Below are 25,138 nucleotides of genomic sequence, written 5' to 3' on the forward strand. Positions count from 1 at the left end.
ATCTTACATAGGCACAGAAGAAAACTTAATGGCACCTTCTTTTGGCTATTGCCTAGCACTTTTTTCTTCTCTTGAGGATACATATATAGCCGTGAGGCTTTAAAATAGGGGGGTTTACCTGCCAGCAAACTATCCTTGGGAATGGCACAGTGGCTGAGGATGCAGATCCACATATAGTGTTCGATATGGAGATCGTGATGCTTTATATGACATTCCGCTTCTAATGTTAGCCTTGCCATGAAATTTGGCCCTCTGATGAAAAACCCTATAAATGGACAAATTGGGTGGCTGTGTGTCAGCCACATACTTCTTACATAAATATAACAAGAGTACTTTCAGTCACAGCCTGCTTTATGTTAGAGCGATCTACTCATTAAGTTCTATCAAAATTTTGTTGCCAAAGTCATGCCATGGACCACCCTGTACATAATCTACCTATGCAATATACTTTAATGTCATTAGTTACCTAGAGTGCAGAAATGCATTGATGTATATTTCTGTGTTCATCTTGGGCATTGCCTTGCATTTTGAGATAGTAAGACATCTGATTAACATAGCTAATAAATCCTGAACAGTGTATTTTAGACAATTAAATAATGGATGTCTTCTTGGAGCTCAAAGTATCCACCCACAATGGAGTCTGCCTGCTCCATCTCTTCATGATTTACTGCCATGACCTTGCATTCTCCAAACCAGGTCTCTGCAGCAGATCTGTCTGACAAGTCATTCAGTCGCTCCCAATTTTAGAAGCAGAGCAGAAAATTACTCAGCTTCTTAGGAGCTCCCCGTTACATCTCTGCATGAGTTGCTTCTTTTGGCTTGATTTCTTCCATTTAGAAGACATGGCCACAAGAATGATTCAGGTAGGAATTGTTAAGTCGCTCGCTTAACAAAGTAGTCGGAGAGTGATTCAGCAAAGATTCAGCTTTATTCCACAACTCCAACACGGATCAACATCTGATAGCCAGGACAGCTTTTACATTGCAGCTGTTCTGCTTTTAAACTCTCCCGGCTAATGTAGCCACGCCTACTGTACATTTACCAACCAATAAGGTTGCATACATAAGGACCAATCACGGACATTCCCGCTCAGGGAGCTTGTTGATAGTGATTGGTTAGGTGCTTCCTGGGCTAGCAATGTGATTGGATGTATTTGGATCCTAGCCCAGGACGAAGCTTAACATAGCATTTCAATTAGATGTTTTCATCACACATTATGCATTCAATGGCAGCTTATTTAATACATTACAGGAATCACAAAAGCCAGCTTCATTGAGGGTAATTCTTACTCTTACTGATGCTAAAGCTAAATTCGAGGGGAATTAAGAGTGATTTTTTTTTTTTGCCCTGACCTGGAGGGCCCAGGCTAGCCAAATCCCATCAGATCTTGGAAGCTAAACATGGTCGACTCTGGTTAGTATTTGGATGGGAGACCACAAAGGAAGTCACTATGCAGAGGCAGGCAGTGGCAAACTACCTCTGAATGTATCTTGCCTTGAAAACCGTAGGGGTTGCCTTAAGTCAGCTGTGACTTTCAGCTAGGGTTGCCATTTGCCTCGTGGGAGCAGGTTCCCCCAATTTTGTGGGCTCCTGCCCGCTGCCAACCAGCTAGCCAATGGGAGGGAACCCCCCCCCCAATAGCAACATCACACACAACATGCTTGTGTCACCCAGAAGAGATGTTGGCACACTGACGATGTTAGGGGGGCACTCTGGATCTGGGGCAAAATTCTATGGTTTGATGCTGATTTTACCATAGAGTTTTACCCAAAATCCAGAGCAAACTACCCTGTCTTCTTCCCCACCAGCTGCTTTGGGTATCAGCTGTCACTGGATGCAGGAAAACAATGGCTTTGCATTCTAAAGATGACAACGTGGATGCTGGCAATGCATCTTCCTCTGATCTGGCAAATCAAAGCACAAAGACAAGGATAGCCAGATGCGTGCTGTTGCTTTCTAAGACTGGAACTACAAATAATAATGGCTGACATCAGTATCAGCATTCCTGTATCTCCTCATTCCTGGAGGAATGCTAATCGAAAATGTGTGATGTGGCACTTTCCCTCGAAACTGAATAAAATTAGCAGCTAAAAGAGAGGTAAGAGGAAACAAATAGAAAAGGGCAGGCAGCAGTGAGCTCCTCTGCCATAAATAAGTCTAATGTCACATTAAAGACTAGCAGATTTACTGAAGCATTTAGTGAAACTATAAATCTGTAACCTTTAAGGTGACACTAGGCTCAATTGTTTTGTTTTTGTTTTTTTGTGATAGGGTTTCTCTGAGCCTCCCTACAGTTTCTTCCACCTCTTGGTAGAAAAGGCTTCACCACTCTCAACGGGCAGTGGGGAGTGTGTGTAGCTGAACTATAAGAATATTGTGTGCCACTTATATATCCTCTCTGTGAAGGGACAACATTCACATGGTATTCAGAATAAACTAATTTTGTGTGGTGAACATGTAAATTGTCTACCAAGATCCTATAAAATCTACTAGGATAGGCAGCTGTTCTGCTTTCTCAGGTAAAATGTATATATTTAGATATTTATACCCCACTGTTCTTCCCAATGGTTAAAACAGAATTTCTTACACAATTGATTTCCCTCCTAAATTTTTACCCTCCTAACAGACACCCTTTGAGCTAGGTTAGGGTGAGAGTGAGTGACTGGACCAAGGTCATCCAGTGAGCTGGCATGACAGAGTGGGAAGCTGAACCGGAGTGTCTCTGGCCAAATCACCATGCTGGTAGAGGTCTTTCACATTGTTTACAACCTGATATTCTTAACTGGAGATGCTGGGGATTCAACCTGGAACATTCGGCATGCACAACAGATGCTTTTCCATTGAGCCACATCCCAGGTCTTTGCTATTTTATTTATATGTGGCAAGGAGGATGCTGTAAGATTTCATCATATAGCCAGTCACTAAGGATGACTAGCTCCTTAGATAGATATAGTTACCAGTCATTGAGATTATAAATGTTGTAAAAGGAGATATTTTTGTGTCTACAGTCAACAAAGGTACACTGTGAAATTTTGTTAATTGAGTACTCACAATGAGCCCATTTTGGTTTTCCCTTGTGTTCTTAACTGGCGCCAGGGTAATTGGCTCTATCTATGGCAAACTGGGCCAACATTTTCATGTAGCATAAGATTACAGGAGAATTTTAGGTTGGATTTAACTACAGGTTTTTTTTAAAAAAATAAGAGCAATAATAGCAATATATGCTAGGAACATCTTTGTCATAAAAGTAATACATACATTTAGGGAATGCAGAGACCCCAAAATTGTTAGGGATTATCAGGAGGATAATACTAGAAGAACCTAAATTTGAACATGTTTTTTGCCCGTGATGATTTTAACGGAGCATAATGAAAGGATTAATTCCAATGGAAAATACAGGCCTCATATTTAATACTAGCCTGATTCCCGTGCTTTTCTACAGTATTTAAGTTCCATCAATCCAGTTATAATACTGATGATGTGAAATTTGAAATGTAACATTTGTTGTAGGAATTTTAATGGAGAAGACTGTAGTATAAAAAATGAAGTGAGACATACGTACTGTCCCCCCCCTTCTATTGAAGGACCTCTCTCTAGACCCAATTGGTGGTTCTGCCCTCAGATGCTAGGATCACCAGGCTGCTTGGTGAGCTTACTCTGGAGCAGGCCACATAGAACTGTCCATGTGAGAAGCAGTCATCCATTAAGTCAGTTCCAGCCACCTTCAGTGTCTGGCCTTGAGACTTGTTGATGGTCATAGCAAAGCAGACCTTGAGGGGGAACTGCAGCCTCTTGAGCTGAAAGGGGTTTTCTGATGGTATGAGTGGTATGTGTGGCATGAACACCAACTCTCCCCGAGCACTACCAGTGAGCAGTGTGGCCTCAATGATGTTCCTGTGCAGGGCCTTGACTTGCAGTCTGGTGCCATTGCAGGGTTTGGGTGGGTTGAGATTCTGCAGCAGCATTAAAGTACCCTGCCCCTGCTCCTATACCTGACAAACACCCAGTTGCCTGTTGTAAGTGGGGGATTGTGTTTAAAGGCATCGGGGAGGCTGGGCCAGTAGCAGCGCTAAGGCAATCCTACTGAGCAAGCATCCCCAATGACTTTAAGGACCCCTTTCCCCTTCCAACCCTTGACAGGCAGTTGTCTGTCAGGTGTAGGAGGGGTAATGTGTCTGAAGGCTGGGGAGGCTGGGCCAGCAGGATTGCTAATGCTCAGATTGGGCAGCCTCCCTGATGGCTTTCAATGCTCTGCCCCTGCTCCTGCACCTGACAGACAACTGCCTGTCAGGTGGAGGAGGGGTGGGTGGGAGTGTGTCTAAAGCCATTGGGGAGGTTGGCCCAGAAGCACTGCTAAGGCTATTTTGCCAGCCAAGCCTCCCTGATAGCTGTAAGCATCCCACCCCTTCTCCTACATCTGACAGGCAGCTGCCTGTCCAGTGTAGGAGGGGGAGGGGTATTGCAAGCCATTTGGAAGCTTGGCTGGCAAAATAGCGAAAGTGTTACTGCTGGGGCAGGCTCCCTGATGGATTTAAGCACCTTCCACCCGTGGCTGCACCTGACGTCTTGGCAGAAAAATGACACTTCTTGAGCCCTTTCTTTCCAGGACCTTAAGTGCAAGAACTTAATCTGGCATCTTCTGCATGCTCAGGATCAGTCTTACTTGAACTAACACAGCTTCATACATTAGGCATGAGCCTTGCCTTTATAGCCCCTCAGCAGTTAAGAGTAACCTCAAAGATGAGAGTTCTACAAAACAATTTTATGAAGAGTTATTCTCTACTAAGTCCATTGACTTCTGTGCATTTAGAAGGCTGTAATTCTTCATAGGATTGCACTGTTAATCCTCTTTGTCCTTACTTTACCCTCTGTGACATGGCTTGTCATTGTAGGCTCTGTGGATGTTTCAAGTTTTAATTGTATGTCTTCTTTTGGCAGCCTGTCAGTCCCAGGTATTTACACCTCCCAGTTTTGTTATTATAATAATACTAGGGAAACGATAATTATAGCTATTTTTTCTGAGAAATGGATGTCCTGTAATGATCCCATGGATGTCACGTACTCCTTTAAGTACTATGACAAATGGATGTTGGTGATGGAAATAAATTTATTTTGGTAGTTAATGCTGACCTCCTTAAAGCTGACAATAATCACAAAGGGTAATATAAAAACAAATTTAGATAGGAAGGGATAAAATATAGAATGATTAAATGGAAGCTAGCTTCATTAACAAAAACTATTGTGAACAGTATTGGAAGGAACCTGTAATGGGATAGTTTGTTACATGTTAATTAGAGGTAGGGTTGCCAACTCACTTTTTGCCGGGAGCGGGGGGCTCCCGGCCGGTGTCCTCCCCGCGTGCATCACCCGGAAGTGACGTCACACGCTGGGGGCGGGGCGACACCATTTGAGGGGGAAACTCTTTGTTTTCCCCTCAAATGGCATCGCCCCACCCCCAGCGTGCGACGTCACTTCCGGGTGACGCACGCGCGGGGGTGGGTTTTCCCCCGGGCCCTGATTCCGCGGGAGTGGGAATCGGGCCTCGAAACCGGGGGGAATTCCGCCCCCCGGGGGGATTTGGGACCCCTAATTAGAGGAATACCATGAAAGAACTGTATTATCATAAGAGTACAGGTGGTTAGACAAATTCATGGAGGATCGATCTATCAACAGTTACTAGCCATGGTGAGTAAAGGGAACCTTTGTATTCAGAGGCCATAAACCTCTGAAACCTAGTGCTACAATGACTATCAGGAAAGGCCATGGCCTCTATATCCTGCTTTTTGGCACTCCAGGGCGACTGGTTGGCCACTGTGTAAAACAGGATGCTGGACTAGATGGGCCATTGGTCCGATCCAGTGGGCCTTTTCGTATGTTTTTAGCACACAAATTGTATTGCTAGATCAGACAAAGCCTTACCTTCAAGCCTGTACCTTAAAATCAACTACAATAATCCAATTTGTTTCAAGAATGGCTGACTCAGTCTGAAAATTCTAGATATTGAAAGACTTCACTTTCCTTTCTCAATAAATGCCTTTTGAAAGCACTGGATTGAAATGTTTTTATAACATCCTAGGCCCTTTCTGTACTCTCCTTTTCACTGCGGTGTCCTCCAAGCAATTCTGTACAAATCTAATTTAATCTTCTTTTTAATACAGGTTATTTTCCATTCTGCACTAAAATAGAGTTCAACTTTCTTTTTATTCTGGGTCGTCCCCCCCCCAATCTCAGCCGCCCTGAGCCTACGGGGAGGGTGGGATATTTTATCTAAATAATAAATAAATAAATAAATTACCTTCCATTAGTGGTCAGCCCAGTTTCAGCCTGCTGTTGCCCAGGATTATTTGGATGCTCTTTTGCAGTGGATTTAAATTGCCTCAATTCGAACACTGAGAAAATCTGGAGTGGCCTGCAAATGCGGAAAGGACCCCAGTTTCACTTATTTACTTCACTTTGGTGGAATGCCACCATCTTTGTTTTTACTCATCCTTTTCTGTTGGAGCCATCTAAGTGTTTATTATTTTTGTTGTTGTTATTGTATTAGCCAGTTTGGTGTAGTAGTTAAGTGCACGGACTCTAATCTGGGAGAACTGGGTTTGATTCCCCACTCCTCCACTTGCACCTGGCTGGACGACCTTGGGCAAGCCGTAGTTCTGATAAGAGCTGTCCTTGAAAAAGAGCAGTTTCTGTCAAGAGCTCTCTCAGCCCCACCTACCTCACAGGGTGTCTGTTGTAGGGAGGGGAAGGGAAAGGAGTTTGTAAGCCGCTCTGAGACACCTTTGGGTAGTGAAGGGCGGGGTATAAATCCAATCTCTTCTCTTCTTCTTCTTCTTCTTCTATTAGATTTATTAATTGCCCTATCCCAGCCTGCGCCAGCCTCTGGGTGATGTACAAGGGTGATATACAAGGCCTTCAAAACTAGGGATGTCAGGCTCCAGGTAGGACCTGGGACTCCCCTAGAATTATAGTTCATCTCCAGACTACAGAGATCAGTTCCCTTGGAGAAAATGGTTACTTTGGAGGGTGGACTCTATGATACAGTACCCCACTGAGGTCCCTGTCCTCCTCAAGCTTCATCCCAGTGCCGGATTTACGCATAAGCTAAATAAGCTACAGCTTAGGGCCTCACAATCTGCTGGAGCCTTATTTGTCATTTTAAAACCCTTTAATTATGTAATTATTATTTTAATAAAAATTAAAAGACAATATATTTTCAAATATTAAAAGGCGTATATATTTTAAATTTTTCTGAGACCAGCTGATGTAATTTAAAACAGCAGGGGGCCTCTGGGTTTTGTATAACTTAGGGCCTCAGCAAGTCTAAATCTGGCCTTGCTTCATCCCCAAATCTCCAGGAGTCACCCAACATGGATCTGGCAACTCTACAACCCACCCCCCACTGGTGGCCTGGGGGTACCTTGCAGCCCTATAAAACTAAGGGGCATCAGTTTGTCTTGTGGCTCTGAATACCATAGATGTATCAAATGCTTTGTAGAAGAACTTGGGGTTCTTTTTTCAGTCTGAACCTGCTACCAGTCAATTTTATTGCACTAGAAGAAAAGGATAGTAGATACCTGGCCTAGATCCTGGAGGAGCAATGTTTTACAGTTAAATTTTACTTCTCTGAATCCTCATTCCAAACATCTATATTTTTCATGTTAATTTTTGTAAGACTTCTTTGGTATACTGAAACCATAAACTTCTTCACATTATAAGCATGAGATGATATTAAAGCATGAATCCATTGAACATTCAGGACCCCATAGCTACAATCCTAGGAATAGTTGCTAGTAAATTAATTTGAGTTGTAGTTAGTGGTACTTAGTTCTAAATCTTCTTAGGACTTTGCTGTATGTGTTTTATGACTATCGATTTCATAGAAAAAAACAAGAAGAGAAGTCTTCTGGCAGCTTTAAGTACCTCATCAGATGCCTGAAGTATATCTTCAGGTGGCAGAATATACATACCCACACTTGCCTATATATAGAGAAAAGTACTATGAACAGAGGACAAAAGGCTATGAAATATAAACAGTACAGTCTGAGACATTTCTTAACAAAGTCCAAATATGTACAAGATAAGCACAATAACCACAGCTATAGCAACTGACAATAAGGCTAATTAGTTCAGCAAAACTGGGAAGATTAAGAGCGGGAATGGATAACAAAGAGAAGAAGAGAAGAAAAATAAAAGATTGGATTTATACCCCACCCTTCACTCGGAGTCTCAGTGCGGCTTACAAACTCCTTTCCCTTCTTCTCCCCACAACAGACACCCTGTGAGGTAGGCGGGGCTCAGAGAGCTCTCTCGAGAACTGCCCTTGAGAGAACAGCTCTGACAGAACTATGGCTTGCCCAAGGTCATCCAGTAGCTGCAAGTGGAGGAGTGGGGAATCAAACCCAGTTCTCCCAGATTAGAGTCCATGCACTTAACCACTACACTAGACTGGCTCTCCAAAAACCCCTTCATCTTGATTCAAACCTAGATGAGTATAGTTTAGCTTCCAGTTGAAATCCACTTCAACAATTTCACACTGGAATCCCTTTGGTATTTCATTTGTGGAGTGATGATAACTTTTAGGCTAACAACATTGTCCTGGGATACTGAAATACTCTCAAACAATATCTGAATGTTGCCATTTTCATCAGATCTGTGTCATATATGTGTGTGTGTTGTATGGGTGTGTATGTGCGTGTATGTATATATTTAAGAGAATTACCTGTTTCGGCTCAGTAGAAATTACAAGGGTATAGTGGGGAAATGGTGTTGATGAATGAGCAGGTAAATGTGTGCCTAACAGTATGGCTGATGTTATTCAGCTTGTCATCTCTGGGCTGGGAAATTCCTGGAGATTTGGAGGCGGAGCCTGGGGACAGGAGGGAGCTTAGAGATGTATAATGCCATAAAGTTTGTTCTCCAAAGCAGACATTTCTCAAGGGAAAGTGACCTCTGTCATCTGGTGATCAGTTGTGATTCTGAGATATTGCATGAACACACTGAATCAGACCATCAGTCCATCAAGGACAGTATTGTCTACTCAGACCAGCAGCAGCTCTTCAGGGTATCAGGCTAAGGTCTTTCACACCATCTACAAACTGATCCTTAACTGGAGATTCCAGGGATTGAACCTGGCACCTTTTGCATGCCAAGCAGAGGCTCTACCACTGAACCACAGCCCCTTCCTGATCCCCAGGCCCCACCTGGGGGCTGATAACCCTATGAACTTGTCATTTATTATTTGTATTTGATTTAATAAACATAATATCTTGTCTCTTTGGCAAAATAATTTGCCACCCAATATGGTTACTAATACCTTAAGTGTACAGAATTGCTCGAATGGATATGAGGACATCTTGGTTTCTTGCATGATCTCTTTCCTGGATTTATGTCTATGATAGGTTGCTTCTTCTTGTATTTTTGGTTACAGATTTTTTGTCCCTAATCTATATGATATTGGGCACTCTTTTAGGGTATCAAGTGCATGGACTGGCAACCAGTGGGAGATGGGGGGAGGTGGGAACTTACTGGGAGGGGGGAGCAATCTTTGTCACTATGCAATGTCAGTACTTCTGGGTCATGCCAACCCATTTTCTAGCCTGCTTCTGCTCATTGACCAGATGACTGTCGGTGGGCATTGGAAACAATTACCACGAGCGTGTTCACCGTAAGTGGGCACCTGGTAAGCTTAGATTATGTCCTGAAGTCTATGTGACTGATTTAGTGATTTGTTTTATCCCTATTTGAGGTGGGTTCCTATAAAGGAGAGGCAATTGGCTTGAAATGCATGGTGATTTATTTTTCAGCTAATGAACAAATAATAGTTTAAAAATCTACAAATGAGTACAAAGCATTTGGAGTGCAGAACTTCTGTGTTATTTATGTAATTATGTCCTGGTGGGTTTCAGGTAAAACACATTACGCGAGAAGCGAGTCCAACCAACACAAAGAAAAGAGACTGTTTTATCTTCACGAAAATGTATTGCTTTTGGCTCAGATGAGGAAACTGCAGCAGAGTCTGTCATCTTTCTTAAAATCTTGTCTAATGAAGACTCCCAGAGCAAGTTTTATTAGTGATGGAATCTTTATTATTATTATCATCATCATCATTTCTGTATCTCTTTTAAAGGTCAGGTTATGTAATTTGTATCATTTCTTTTTTCCAAAAAAACGAAGAGGTAAGCTGCACTGACACCGTAGCGGTGACTAGTGACGAATTCCAATCGCACAGAAAAGTTAAATTATCAGCTAAAGTGAGAGTAAAAGAAAGCCATAAAAAAACCTCCTGGTCTTGGAGAGGACACACATTGAATAAAAACCAGCATCTTAACTCAGGTAAACAACTGCATGCAGTTATCAAGTTAAGTGAACATAAATCCATGTTCTACACAGTGTTTATCTCCTCACCAATACTGCCATAAATTTAGCCAGGAAACCAGTTTGACACATCATCCTGTATTCACAGAGTTTCTTTTATGAAAAATCCTACAAATTATAACTCAGAAATGAGCACTGTATTTTAAAGCTCTTCTCAGCATGGTACTATCTTTTTTTTTAACTTTTATTAATTTTTCAAACAAAAGAACAAAAAGGAACAACCACCACTCAATCTTGTTCCTATGTTTTTATGCTTGCAATTCTGCATGGTACTATCCAGATACTTCATTCACACTGGTGTTGTGGGGGGAAGGTTGACTTCCAGTCCTTTTTGGTTTTTAAATCAGGCCTTTAGAAATGTTTGCTCATGCCCAAAAATGGTTTTTGGTCTCACACACAAATCAAATATTATCTTCCATATGAAAGAAAATGTTCATTTCCCAATAATATTATCAAGCAGAAATCCAGCTGGAACTGTTTTGTGTATGTATGTTTTTAAAATAAAACTTGGAATCTTTTGCTGAGATATAAACCAAGTCCAAGATGAGATTATTTAAATCACTGTATATGTTTGGAAAACTTGATCTGCAATAAAATGCAAGGCACCAGTCTCTCTCTCTCTCTCTTTGACATGAACCCAACCAAAGTGTAAATGTGAAGATGTTAATATGTAGTTTGGATGAACCAAGGAGTGCCTGGTTTTTTTCATTCTCAGCAAGATCAATTTTTCACAAATTCAAGAAAAACAGAGAGAAATGCTTAGGCAAAATTGCAGTCCAAATAAAACAAAATATTTTAAATGATGTGTGTGGAGGTCATTTTGAGAGCATATGGCATACATAACACCCTCTGTGAGTGCAAAGAATTTTTAAAAGGAAGCCAATGTATATTAGGAGGCATCTGAAATAATATACCCTGCGTAGGTGAAATCTGTATGAAGAAATACAACCTATATATTTACGTAGGACTGAAACATTTGAAGTTATCTGATCATCCAACTACAGGTGTGTACTTGCAATGCGAGCAACTTATCTTTTACAGGAATGTCCAGTGTTCTTGTGTGTCACATGTAGAAATTTTCTGTTTGATGATATTGTGGATGAGAGGCAGATGGGCAAATTATTCTGTGACAGTTATGGAAACGGATGGAGAAGATAGCATCCCCAAAACTGGCAGAGCTTGGGAAAGATACACTTCACTGTATTGAGAGGGTTGTTTACAACTTAAAGGGGAAACATGCTTTAATGTGTTAACAGCTCTCAGTTGGCTGCCATGGTTCTGGCAGACATGAACTCCAGGACTTGGCACTGAGATTGGCTAATGCCTAGAAGCCCATGTGGGAGGGCTCTGAAAAGGGAACTGTTCCTTTGTTTGTGAGGTCAGGATTGAGAGAGAGAGAGAGAGAGAGAGAGAGAGAGAGAGAGATCAAAGGAGATTGGAGTTTCCAATATTGTGATTTTATATTTTGAATTTTCATTGTACTCAGAAGAATATTGGTATATATCCAACCATGCAGAACCAAAGACTTAATGGCATTTGCATTTTTAGGAGAAGGAGCAGCAGTTTTCACTAATAACCTCCTATTGCAGACCCCCACTGTGGCCCTAATGTCATCTGCTGGCCCTCAGGCATGATATTTTAGGGGCCATCGTGAACTGCAGTGGGAGAAGGAAGTGGGATTGTGTTGGATCCCCAAGCATCGAGAATAAATCCACGTTTTCAAGAAAAGCAAAATTTATTTCAAAGCGTTGAAGACATACTCAAACACGTTCTTTGTTAGAACTGGGGATACACAGTTAGGTCAAGCATAATAAAGGAAATTCAAACAGATACAGATCCAATGAATAACATTCCCGCTGGCGGGCTAATGAAACGGTTGCGCGCCCAGTCCATGGGAACCAGGCAGAACATCAGACAAAACACAGGTGCAGTACTCATGAGAAAAGCAATAGGCAAGCATTACAGCATCTTCTCCCCCACACAACCTCCAGCAGTTATCTTGTGCATTCCAACGCAGGAGCAGGATGATAGAAAACAAGCCGGGTGCAACAGGGAAAGGATATGTACACAGAGGTCACAGAAAACAGAATGGCAGCTTGCTGACAGATTGTCACACTTGGCATATAGGGTTGGATACATAGTTACTTTTGTGTTAATAGCACACAGTTTTGACATTGTTATGAGAAGCGAGTGGTCCATTCAGCCATAAGTAAATGCAAGTGGTAGCTCCATGTGGGTTGCAGAATGACCTGTACCCCTGTACACCTTTATGGACAACCAAATGGAGAACAATGATGTTTATTAATCATACACTCTGTTTTGGTGACCAGTGCTCTAGACATTTCAAGAGTAGAAGTGGATGTGTAGCTAAGAATCAGTCTTACCTTCATTGTAATGCTTTGAGAAGTGCTTGAATGGTAACTCTGACCTCAAGGAAGCTGTGCATTGCCATTTATGGCACACAAGAATGAACTTTAGAAAGTAAGTGTGGAAACAGAATGGAGGTGAAGGAGATCTGGTGTGAAGTAACATTTGGATAACCTTTCTTTTAAATCAAATGGTCAATTACTTCGCCTCAACTGAAATCCAGTGAGACTTCATGAACATAACTTGTTTTGACGGACATCTCTCGTTCCTAGGTCCAAGTTACATCTATTGAAAACAAGTTTAGCATTCTCTGTTGGAAGTAATTTTCCTCAGAAATCAAGAGCCATAAGCATAGTACATGTAACCATAAAGCACACATCAAACTTAGGCGAATGGATGCTGATTCACTTTAGCCTTAGCAATGCATTTTAATCCTTGCTATGTATGTAAAATGATACCTTACCTGAAAGCAATACATGAAATGGGAATTGTACTTTTCCCGTACGCGGGGAGGGCGGGGTATAAATGGAATTAAATAAAATACTTTTCGTGGTGAGGGAAATAAAACATACCTAAAATTATATCCATTGCCATAGCATTTTTGGTTGGTGGCAAATACGAGCATAAAATAAAATCAAGACAGAGTTTGCAAACCTTGGCCCTAACCCACTGTGGTTTGTCTTGGTGAGACTTGACTTCTTGACACTATAACTACGGTTTCCCTACATAATTTCCAAAAAAAAAGCATCCAAAGTCCCTTGCAAGAGAGTACTATAAAAAGACAGAAGGACTTGGAAATTAAAATGGCCTAGGAGCAAGCCAGGAACATAAGATCTGGCCATGGTTAGCTGCAGAACACAGCTGAGCTGCCCTGCCAATGCCCCCACTGGCACTACACAAGAGCCAATCAGCTCTGACATTACCTGCAGTGCCAGTGGTGGGCACTGGCTGACTAGTTGCCACTTCCTGTGAACTAGTGGTAGTGTGAAAGGAAGCCATTGGAGATCTGACACTGATCATAATTGCTGTTGAGGGATCTGAGCCGTGGCCTCTGGGGTGTGGTCATAGTTGCTGAGGTTTGGCTTTTCTTGTTCTTGGACACAAGCCACCATTTAGGGCTCACCATGAACTTTCTCTGTAAGTTAAAACCTGTTCACCCCTGTTCCAGAATGCATCTCTGCACAACAATCCACCTCTCTTGAATTCTAGTTTAACTAGGAGCAGGGGTCATTTGCTGCAGGAGCGCACAGGAACGGAGCTCCGGCAGTAAAGAGCCCAGGGGGCGGGCACATGCAACAAGCCCCACCCCCTGCTCCCAGCAGTCCTCAGTCAGAGCAAGAAGCAGCCAGGTAAGCTGCAGAGCCCCCCCGTCCAAAACAGTCCAGTGGCACCTTTAAGACCAAGGTTTATTCAGGCGCAAGCTCTCCCTCCTCTGCGAGGACAGATCTGCACATCCCCCCCCCCCATAGCTAGCAATCCAAAACAGTCCAGTGGAGCCTGAGCAGCGGGTGTTGCCTTCATTCTGACACACTTCCGGTGATGTCAGGGGATGTGGCATATGCAAATAAATTATGTTAATAAGTTATGCTAATGAGCTCCTGCACCTCTTTTTCTACGAAATGACCCCTGACTAGGAGCACTTCTAAAATTAATGTCAGAGATTAATCATGTAGTATTTGGTGCGACTTTTGGTTCCTTCAGTTGCTTTGCATGTTTTCACCACTGTGTTACCAGTGCACATATGTGCATTGAGAAGAAACTGCAAAACAGCAGACATGTTATGTTCATTCGTAAGATCACATCACAATCCTCCCCCCACTTTGTGCAACACATATTGCATAAATGATCTCCAGTGCATTGAACATATAGTTGTATCAAAGTTCTTTTGAGCAGGCTGTTTTACCAATCACATCCAGAATTTTTGGCAGTGTTTTAGAAATGTGCATATTCAGATCAGTAACCTAGAAGAAAGAAAAAGATGAAGGCGAGTGGAAGGAACTGAAAAATACAGCCAGGCTGCATATTCACTCTGTCAAAGATTGGGAAATACAAAGTGGAACATAGGTTCCAGAACTGTATGACCAGGTAGACTGGAATCCCAAAAATGTATAAAGAAGTTTGGATAAGGAGAATTCTGGAATTTTCCCTATTGATCTGTTCAAGTAAACAGTCTGTTTGCTGAGGGAAAAGTTTCAAACAGATTTAGAGACAGGAAGAACTACGAGGGCAAGGTAAGGACTCTCAGGATAGAAAGTTCAGAAAGGTAAGGTCTGAGGTAGGGCTGCCTACTCCAGCATGGGAAATTCCTGGAGATTTGGGGGTAATGCTCGGCAGGGTGGAGTTTGGGTAGGGGAGGGAGCTCAGCAGGGATGTGATGCCTGAAGCTGCCATTTCTTCCAGTAAAACCAATCTCAAGCTACAACCTTTACTTAAGGGACTTCATCTGGTCCACATGGCAAAGGCCAATGGGGAGAAGCCCCACCTCTGAGGATACAGCTAAAGATACACTTTTAAATGCTGCAGCTTCAAGAATGGCTAGCATACCATTAGGATAAGTACCAAATGTAGGGTTAGAGGATTGTGTGTTTTCACATTTTATTTATATCCTTGTCCATTCTGATACTTGAAAAGAAAATGTGTATTAAGCTCTAATAGTATAAGTTTATTGTCTTAGCCATAGGCCATAACATAATACATCAGGTCATAAATGTGTATTACTTTTTTGCTCAACTCTCTTTTCAAATTTTTAATTAAAATGCCACAAGAGGATGTGTACAGTTATAGTTATTCCTTTCTTATCAATTCCATTTCAAACAGTTTAAGGATCCTTTTAAAAATGCAGCCAACTGTTGCCAATTTTTGTCATCTGAGATAAACTTACACTTTTGAATTGCTGTTAGTTTGACTATTGATAACAGTTCCCACATCAGTTCTAATTGTCAGGCAATGCTAGTTGTTTCCAATAATGTGCACTTAAATTAATTATATTTTGGATACTCGAAGCCTACCACCACGGAAATTGGAGCTACATTAATGATAAGAAACATGAGGCACCTGTTGACAGGGCTGAAGAACATGGCTTGCATCTCATTTTGACACTAAAGACAGAGGCACCTTCAGATCAATGGCATGGAATAGAGAGACCAACTCTGATTCAACATTTGTTTTACCTTGCCTATATCGAGACGTATTCTTGAAGCTTTCCCATACAGTCGACATCAACCTGTAATCCTCAAGCTAGGAATCCAAATACCAGTTATCAGGTTTTTTCTGAAGACCATGATGGAACTTCAAGAGGGTGAATCGGAAAGGCTTCAGTGAAGATCTGGATAGGTGTCTTGGATGCATCCCTCCATCACATAATAACTACTGCTGATTCATTGGAGCTGTTATATCTATGGCCAAAATGCACATTTCCCGAAGACATTGGAAACAATATATAACAGGCTGGAGCAATCAGAGTGAGAGGCTGTATCAAAATTTCCTTGACAGCAAAGACTCAGAAGTAGCAGATGAAATACTCCATGAACTTGATGCTGCATGTAGACAAAAATGGACTGAGGCAAATATGAATTTGGATTTCAGGCATTCCAGTAGGAAAGCCTAGTCCGAAGACAAGATGCTCTTCATGAATATAGAAAGATCATTGAAAACAGAGAGTTGCCTATCCACAAAGACATGGCTGATGCAGGCCTATCCAAACTGAGATCCTGACACCCAGCAATAAAATTTGCACAAATCTTGCAATCACAAAATTTCAATTTAGGGAATGAATGGTTGCAAACATAGATGTAATCAGTTCCATTCGATATCCATTACTGGATAAACACCAGTGAGAGGCCCACAGGATTTGACTTGCCACATAAAGCATGGAAGCTGGCTAATAGAATCAAATGGGTGACTTCCGGTTTTGGTGCGTTGATGGTGGGCATGCTCCTCCGAAGCTCCAGAGAGAGCGGCCAGTGACCTGGCGGCAGGGAGGGGGTCTGGCTGGTTCTGGACTCCCCCCAGAGCCCCTGTAGAGGGCTCTCAGCCTGGGGCACTTGGGGTGCCTTTCCCAAGGCCGAGGCCAAAGGATCAAGGCTCCCCCCTGCCCTTATAGGTTCCCACCGCCGCGGAACCATTTTGGGTATGAGACGAGCATACCAGACCAGCAAGCAACTGACCCGGCAAAAACAAAAAGACTTTCTCTTACCCGATGAAGTGGAGCATGAGTAAGATGCCAGCTGGTGTGTCCCCAAGAAAAAGAGGGGGGGAAGCTACCCAACCCTCAAAAATGGCAAAGATTTAAAAGCATTAAAGGGGGCAGAAAGCGGCGGCATTTGAGCGGACAGCTGAATTTAATCAGTACAGTGCCAGACTGTTAAGATGTTAGAGCGAATAAACTTCTAAAGACTTAAGCGAACTATTACAAAACATAAACAATGTCTTATCGGGCTGAAAAGATGGTGGCGAAAGTGAAACTTCAACAAGAAACTGCCAGCTCAACATGTCCGGTTTCTAAACCGGACGTGAACTTTGACTTTGCAGGCATGCTGGATACTGCATTGCGACCTCTGGTGGCTCAGATGACTAACATCAGCAAGACCTTGGAGTCTTTACAAAAACAGCTAAAAGAATCCAACAAAAAAACAGGGGCAGTTGAAAACAAGACTAAAGCAATTGACCAAAGACTGGAAGTTGTGGGAAAAGAAAGATCTTCAGATAAAACTCAACTTTTGCAGCCAGAAATGGAAAAATTTTCATATGTGTTGAGATTTCAAGGAGTGCCGGAAGACAAATCCAAGAATCTGAAAGAAATCATTAGTGAAGCGCTTGCACCAGTGACAGGCATTAAGGTGGAAGTATTACAAAGCAAAATGGATATGATCTACTGGACATATTCAGAATTTATCCAGTAATGGATAAAATGGATAAAATGGATAAAAACCTGCCTGGTGAAATATATGTCAGATTCTCTAAGAGTTCTATAAGAGATGCAGTATTGAAAGCAACATCTGGGACTACACTGAAAATCAAAGAAGAAGACATCAGAATACTAAAAGCCATTCCATTTGGGATAAGGAAGAAGAGAAAACAATACAAGAATTTAACCACCTATCTATGGGAAAATACCACTACCTACCGATGGATACTACCTGAAGGCTTGTTGTTCAACTACAAAGGCAAAAAAAGAAAAGATTGACTCTTTTACTAAAGCGAAGCAGTTTTTGAAAAGACATCAGGAACCCAAAAAGGATACAGAGAACACAGAGGAAGAAGAAGAAGGAGAACTGGACAGTTCGCATGGCTTGGAAAGTCAGGAAACATCTGCAGATGGCAGCTCAGAAGTAGAATCTGAATCAGAATTGGGAGAGGCAGCACCCAAACCACCCCGAGATGATAAAAGCAAGAAGACAGGAAGGAAAGGCAGAAAATAGCTTAAACTTTAGAAGAAATGTTTATTCTACATTATATAATCTTGCATTGTCAATAAAATTAACTTTTTGCATATTGAAATAACATAATAGAATTTTTATTCTTAACTTGAATAAGAGAAAAGCTTTGACTTAAGATATTAATTATTAGCATATATGGTCATTGTTTAGCTGTAATTTTAGTTAGTGTGTAGTTTTGTAGGATGTATGTAGAAAATAAAATAAAATTTATATATAAAAAAGAATACGAACAGGCTTTGGCAGTTGTGCAGACCCGTTGTTTAAATGGGACAAAATGCCAGGACCTGAATAAGATTATGGGGCAGCCTATCAAACTATTTTCCATCTGTCACAGGAATGTGGGCACTGTGCTTTCCAGGGAGATGTGATGGAGCTCTTTGAATTCTCCCAGCTGCGACTGAGTGGACTGAAAATTTAGATAGGGGGATTTAGGGGGATTGCTCATTCGGTCTGCGTACATGTTGTAACAACTTGGTTCCATATTTTATATTATTATATGCATCCTGTGTGTAACTCTGCCATACGATAATAATAATCAAAGGCCCCGTTCACATGGAGCAGAAGCCACGCTAAATAGACGGAAGAGAGGCGGAGTTACCTGGCACGATCACACGGCAACATCTGGGGAGCGTAGAGCTCCCGTGGTTGAACTGTGGCGAATAGCCGATAAAACGGAGAAAAAAACCAGTACCTCGGAGGTACTAGTTTCCGGAAACTGTGGGGCAAGGGCGGGCGTCTGATCGCGTTTCCGGTGGCATCCGGCGCCCGTCCATGTCCCCTTGCGAAGAAGGTTTTTTCCCCCCCCAAGTCTCCGTGGTTGCGCACAAGCACCCAACGGAGCATGCACATTCGTAGTGTACACAGAAAAAGGAAACTAGGTTGCCACGCCGCGCGCTTCTTCGTTGCGCGCAGGCGTGTGTTGTGATCGCCGCCTCTCCGTAGCCACGGAAGCTCCACGGTTCCTCCACAGAACCTCCACAGGAGGTATGATCGCTTTACTGCGTGTTAGTTTGCCCTGGGGCAAACAGCCACGCTTCCCCCCCGCAGTTTCCTGCCCGTGTGACCGGGGCCTATGTCTGTTTTCTGTAAATGCACCACTCCTATTTAGTTTTGCTACCTAAGGAATGGTAAAGGGGAAGGACAGCGAGTGAGCTCGCCATTCCTTGAGCACAGTAGCTTGAAACTGTGAAAGTGTGATTGATCATCTCCATGCTTGCTTGTGGGAGCAAAAAGGGAGTTGTGACAACAAGGTGGAGCCTCTAAATGGCAGTACCACAAGGGTGCTAAATATGTAAATCTGTCTAGGAGGAGATATTCTCAGATTTGCTGGTGGCAGACTTTACTACCCTGTTTGATTTTGATACTCCTGGGAAGTAGGAGAAAAGGGTGTAGTCAGACAGAGACCTGGGTTGGCTGTGGGGTTTGTGGGTCTGTCCTTTCACATTTTGCATTGCTTGGCTGTTTTAATGTTATTTCAGATACTCAAACTGTAAATTGTCAAAGGACCCGAACACGCCCCTCTGCTTTAAGCAGCTGAAATGCATGGAACAACCCTCTCACAGTTGTGTATGCATGGAATCCCTCATGCTGTTTCTTCTTCTTTGTGACTAAGAGACACAAAGCACCTTCCTGATCTTTGCTGTCATTTTTGTCTTACCTTGTGGGATATTTTCAAAAGAGACCAGTCTTGAAAGCGAACAAGAAGTGTGCAGACAGAGAAAATGCATTTACAAATAACTGTAATGTAGAGAGATTTTCCAGCTTTCCTTTTGGTATTCCTTTCCAGACTACTGCATAATATCACAGCTCCCTTTCAGACAATTGGGGCTGATGGCATAGATATTAAAAATGCATTCTTTATTTTTTTAAGTACATTGTTTAGGCAAGTAACCTGGAAAACCAGTTTAGAAAGTGGAAAACATTGCAAACTAGACATTACTTGGTCTGCGCTGGCACAAATGGGAATTAAAGATAGTGGGATATTTTAAATATGACATTTGGGCTGATGTCTTCACTCCAAGGAATGGTTACAAGTGCTGCCCAGGCAGAATAATGAAAACTCTGTGCACAAAATCAGCAGCAGCTTCTTTTGCTCTGATCAGTTTGGTATAGTGGTTAAGTGTGTGGACTCTAATCTGGGAGAACTGGGTTTGATTCCCCACTCCTCCACTTGCACCTGGCTGGATGACCTTGGGCAAGCCATAGTTCTGATAAGAGCTGTTCTTGAAAAAGAGCAGTTTTCTGTCAAGAGCTCTCTCAGCCCCACCTACCTCACAGGGTGTCTGTTGTAGGGAGGAGGAGGGAAAGGAGTTTGTAAGCCGCTCTGAGACACCTTTGGGTAGTGAAGGGCAGGGTATAAATCCATTCTCTCTCTCTCTCTTTCTCTCTCTCTCTCTCAACGGAGCTAAGTGGGCCCCATTTGAAGGGTTCCTCCTTGCTTATGTTACAGATCGTAGCCATAAGGTTTTGCCGTGTGTTTAAATGCTCCATGGCTCTATTTGCTAATATAATATGTTAAGAAGCCCATCAACATGTGCAGAGGTCAGAGATTAAAGTCTCCTCTCATCTTTTGCGAAGGCTACTTTTTTTGTTTTTTGCTGTAAGCTCCGTAGTGTTCCCAAGCCCAACTGGATCCTTTTTGCAGATAGACCTGATGTTGGGGAGCTAATGTTCCTAAGCACACTGGGACCTGATTTTACTCAGGAGCACAACAGATGAGGAGGAAGGCCTTCAGCCTCCCCCCCCCGGTGCCATTTCCCAAAGCTGAAATGGATGCAGGGGAGGCATACCTGTGAGGCTCCACATGCTGCAGTTAGTTGAAAAAATGTGACTTGTGTCAGGTAACAAGAAGCTTGGGCTTGGCCTTCAGTTTGGTGCAGTGGTTAAGTGCACGGACTCTAATCTGGGAGAACTGGGTTTGATTCCCCTTGCCTCCACTTGCAGCTGCTGGATGACCTTGGGCAAGCCATAGTTCTGTCAGAGCTGTTCTCTCAAGGACAGTTCTCTCTGAGCTCTCTCAGCTCCACCTACCTCACAGGGTGTCTGTTGTGGGGAGGGGAAGGAGTTTGTAAGCCACTCTGAGACTCCGAGTGAAGGGCGGGATATAAATCCAATCTCTTCTTCTCTTCTTCTATTTATCTAAGGTGAAGGTAACAATATGTGAAGTAGCCCCAAGGGAGCTGTATAGAGCATAGATATTTTGAGGGCATATCTAGTGTGATGGCAGACATCACAAGAGGAAGAAGAAGCTGTTCAAAGCTGCAGCAAAAAACAGCTTTCCTTTCACGTGCCTTCCTTGCTTTTGTGATAAACATAGATGGTGCTGCCTGACCTGGATGGCCCAGGCTAGCCTGCTCTTATCAGATCCCGGAAGCTAAGCAGCATTGACTCTGGTTAGTATTTGGATGGGTGACCACCAAGGAAGTCCATGGTCACTACACAGAGGCAGGCACTGGCAAACCAGCTCTGAACGTCACTTGCCTTGAAAACCCTACAGGCTGCAACTCGACAGCACTTTCCAAAACCATAGCTGATGATGTCTTGCTTCCCATAGGGTGGCGCTGTTGGAAATAGTTGCATCATCTGCCCCTCTCCTGTGACTTCCCTCTGTAACGTTACTGGGACTTTGTAGGATAGCGATTCACATTCATTCCCAAATAAATGAAATGGAGACTTGTTTCATTTTATTTGGTTGCGGAACAGTGATGAATGGCAAAAACGAGTGGTCATTGACCCATTCATTGACTTATTTATCTATTAGGTTAGATTTCTTGACCGCCCTTCCCTGCAACAAATTTATTCAGTCTTGGAGACTGCCCTCCCTTCTTTCACTTAAAACTCAGCCTAGTGATCATGTTTCCATGTGACTGGCATGCAGGTTAGAGAACCTCTCTTTTGCCACTTCCTCTACTGCTTTGATGCTTTTTTGTGGCACGCATTTCGCCCTGGACCATGTAGTCCTCGGAGTGCCTGCCTCAAAGTCATGAATATTTTTTAGGGGGAAAATAGTTTGCCCAGCCAGGTATGTTGCAAGCCCCAGCAGCCCCAGCCTACATCACAGTAAGGGAGGGGGACAGAAAGGGAGGGGGTGGATGTATTGTTCCTACAGGGAATTTTTAAAAAGTGAATGGAATAATGAGTGGAATGAAAATGATTTAATGTTTAAAATGAAAAGAAAAATGATATTTTTGCATACTCATACTGTAGGATGTTGCCACAAGGGAATGATTACTAATGTCACCCTGCCAGCTATACTATGCAAGTTCATACATTGTTTCCCCTCTATGTTTTAAGAAGGTTTTATTCTGTGGGTGTGCTCCTGGACTCCTAGTTAACAATGGAGGCCAGGTAGCAGCCACTGCCAAGTCGGCCTTTTACCATCTTCGGCTGGCGCGGCAGTTGGTCCCTTTCCTCGACTGCGATGACCTGGCCACGGTGATCCACGCAACAGTCACCTCGAGGCTAGACTGCTGTAACGCTCTCTACATGGGGTTGCCTCTATTGCAAATTCCGAAGCTGCAACTAGTGCAGAATGTTGCAGCCAGGCTGTTGATGGGTCTTCCTAGACGAGACCACATCCGGCCTGTGCCGAAAGCGCTGCACTGGTTGCCAATAGCGTACCGGATTCGCTTCAAAGTGCTGGTTCTTATCTTTAAAGCCCTATATGGCCAGGGACCAGCCTACCTAAGGGACTGCCTTTCCCCACATGTTCCCCCAAGGGCACTATGGTCGGGGAATCAAAATCTCCTGGATGTTCCAGGCCCCAAGACCATCAAATTTGTGATGACCAGGGCTAGGGCATTTTTGGTGGTGGCTCCTACTTGGTGGAATGAGCTCCCAGAGGAGATCTAGGCTCTGCAGGACCTTGTACAGTTCCGCAGGGCCTGTAAGATGGAGCTCTTCCACCAGGCTTTCGAATAGGAGCCGCTGCCACCACTGTTCCATCAACGCTCTATAATTTCCACGCATTGTCACCGCTGGTGCGGGTACCATCGGAGGGAGCGGGACGTTTCTAGGGAACGACAGGGCAGTGGTGATAAGCACTGCTGTTGTTGTGTAGCTATACTATCGAGAACACCATTTTGGTTTTTGAAATGTGGAAGTGAGTAGGGGAGCACCAAAATGATTTTTATGAATCTTATTTAATTGTCTATTCTGTATTTTTAGTAATTTATACTGTTTTATTGTTATTATCTGGCATTATGCCTCTGTTAGCTGCCCTGAGCCTTTGGGGAGGGCGGGATATAAATCCAAATAAATAAATAAATAAAATCCACTACAAACTATTGCAGATGACATCACACACGAGAATCATGCAACGTTTCAAGTCCCCGCTGTCCATCTTTCTTCACCAGATTCCTCCCTTTGTGTTTATCCCCCTCGCTCCCCATCACATGCCTCATATATTTTCTTTTTGCAAAAGAACACAGAACTTGAAGAAACACTTCCAGATATGAGCAGAAGTTTCTAAATTACCATATTTTTCAAAGTTACTTATTCATGAAATGAGGGTATCACAAACCCAAATTTCCATTTAGGTGGGGGACTTTGTTTTCCAAGATGTTAAAACCAATCTGTAGAGACAGTAGAAGTGATGTGTGAATGTGACAACACATGTTTAAGTTTAACTTTACACACTTAACATATTTTTGTTTGTTATTTATTAAGGTATTTATACCATGCCTTTCAAGAAAGTATGCTCAAAGTAGCCTGCAAAAATAACTGAAATGCACTTTACAGTAGAATCAGTGCAATCAAAATAATATTAACTTTAGTTAATGGCATCTAATGAAGTGAGCTCTGACACATGAAAGCATATGCTGGAATAAATAGTGTTCGTTTTTAAGGTGTCGACAGATTTCTATTTAATATCCCTGCAGCATACTAATACAGCTGCCTTCCTGATGTAATGAGAACTGGGGATTGAGTGGGATACCAGTCTAGAGTGTTACTATGTGTGGGTAGAGGGACACATCCCCAAATTAATTGTATTTATTATTTTATGAAAGCCACTTGACGATCATTGTGGAGTGAAAAGTGGGGTAGAAATCAGATTGGTAATTTTAATTTAATCTATCTAAAAACAACTAGTTAAGCCAAATAGAACTAAGATAGAACAAACTGAGGAATGAACTGAAGTTTTGTGTGCTAGCAAAATATCTTTTTAATCTCGCATCAGGAAGTTGAGAAGGGTGTGAATAGTTAAATATTAGAAGCATTGTTCTTGTTCCAGAAAACCATTCTGGAAATATCAGAATACTCCTGATATTGAGTTAAAACTATAATGATGCTCTTCTTGGCTTTCAGATATAGAATTAAAGCAAGGGAGGGAAGGAGGGAGTGAAAGAATGGGTCCCCAGACCTCCAACAGGTCAGCAGCACACCTGTCCTTTAATTACTTTTAGCAGGGGCAGGCCTGGCCTCCCCAATGAAAATATTAGCCTCCCCAGCATGATTAATAGTTCATTGGGGTGGTGTGATATTGGAATCAGGAATCAAGTTGGGGAGGCAGGAGCAGTGTTGGATATTGCCTGTTCAGTACCCAAAACACAGAGTATTTTATTGAGTTGATGATATGTGACTGTGCACCCCTATACTAAAGGCAGAAGGTGTCTCTAAATGAAAAGGTCTTTGCCTGGCATCTAATTTAATTTAAATCAAATCTTATCTACTGCTTCAGATCAAGGTTGCAGTGAAAAGGGAATTGTCAAAAATACAAAAAAATGTAGACTTCCTAAAATTTTCAGTTTATACAGTTTTCAAAAAGAGGAAGCATACAAGTTTAGAGTGAGTAGGTAGCCAGGAGCAGTGATATATCAAATGCCTGCTGATATAAAGAAGTTTTAGCCTTTATTCAGAATGTTATCACCAAATGAATTTCTCAAGGAAGAGTGTTCCCAAGCTCAGGAAGGACTAATGAGAACTTTCTTCTTATAGCGGAGGCCAATCATGCCTGTATA

The sequence above is a fragment of the Gekko japonicus genome, unplaced genomic scaffold, assembly GCF_001447785.1.
Source record: "Gekko japonicus isolate JY-2015 unplaced genomic scaffold, Gekko_japonicus_V1.1 scaffold147, whole genome shotgun sequence".
NCBI classification, from domain to species: Eukaryota; Metazoa; Chordata; class Lepidosauria; order Squamata; family Gekkonidae; genus Gekko; species Gekko japonicus.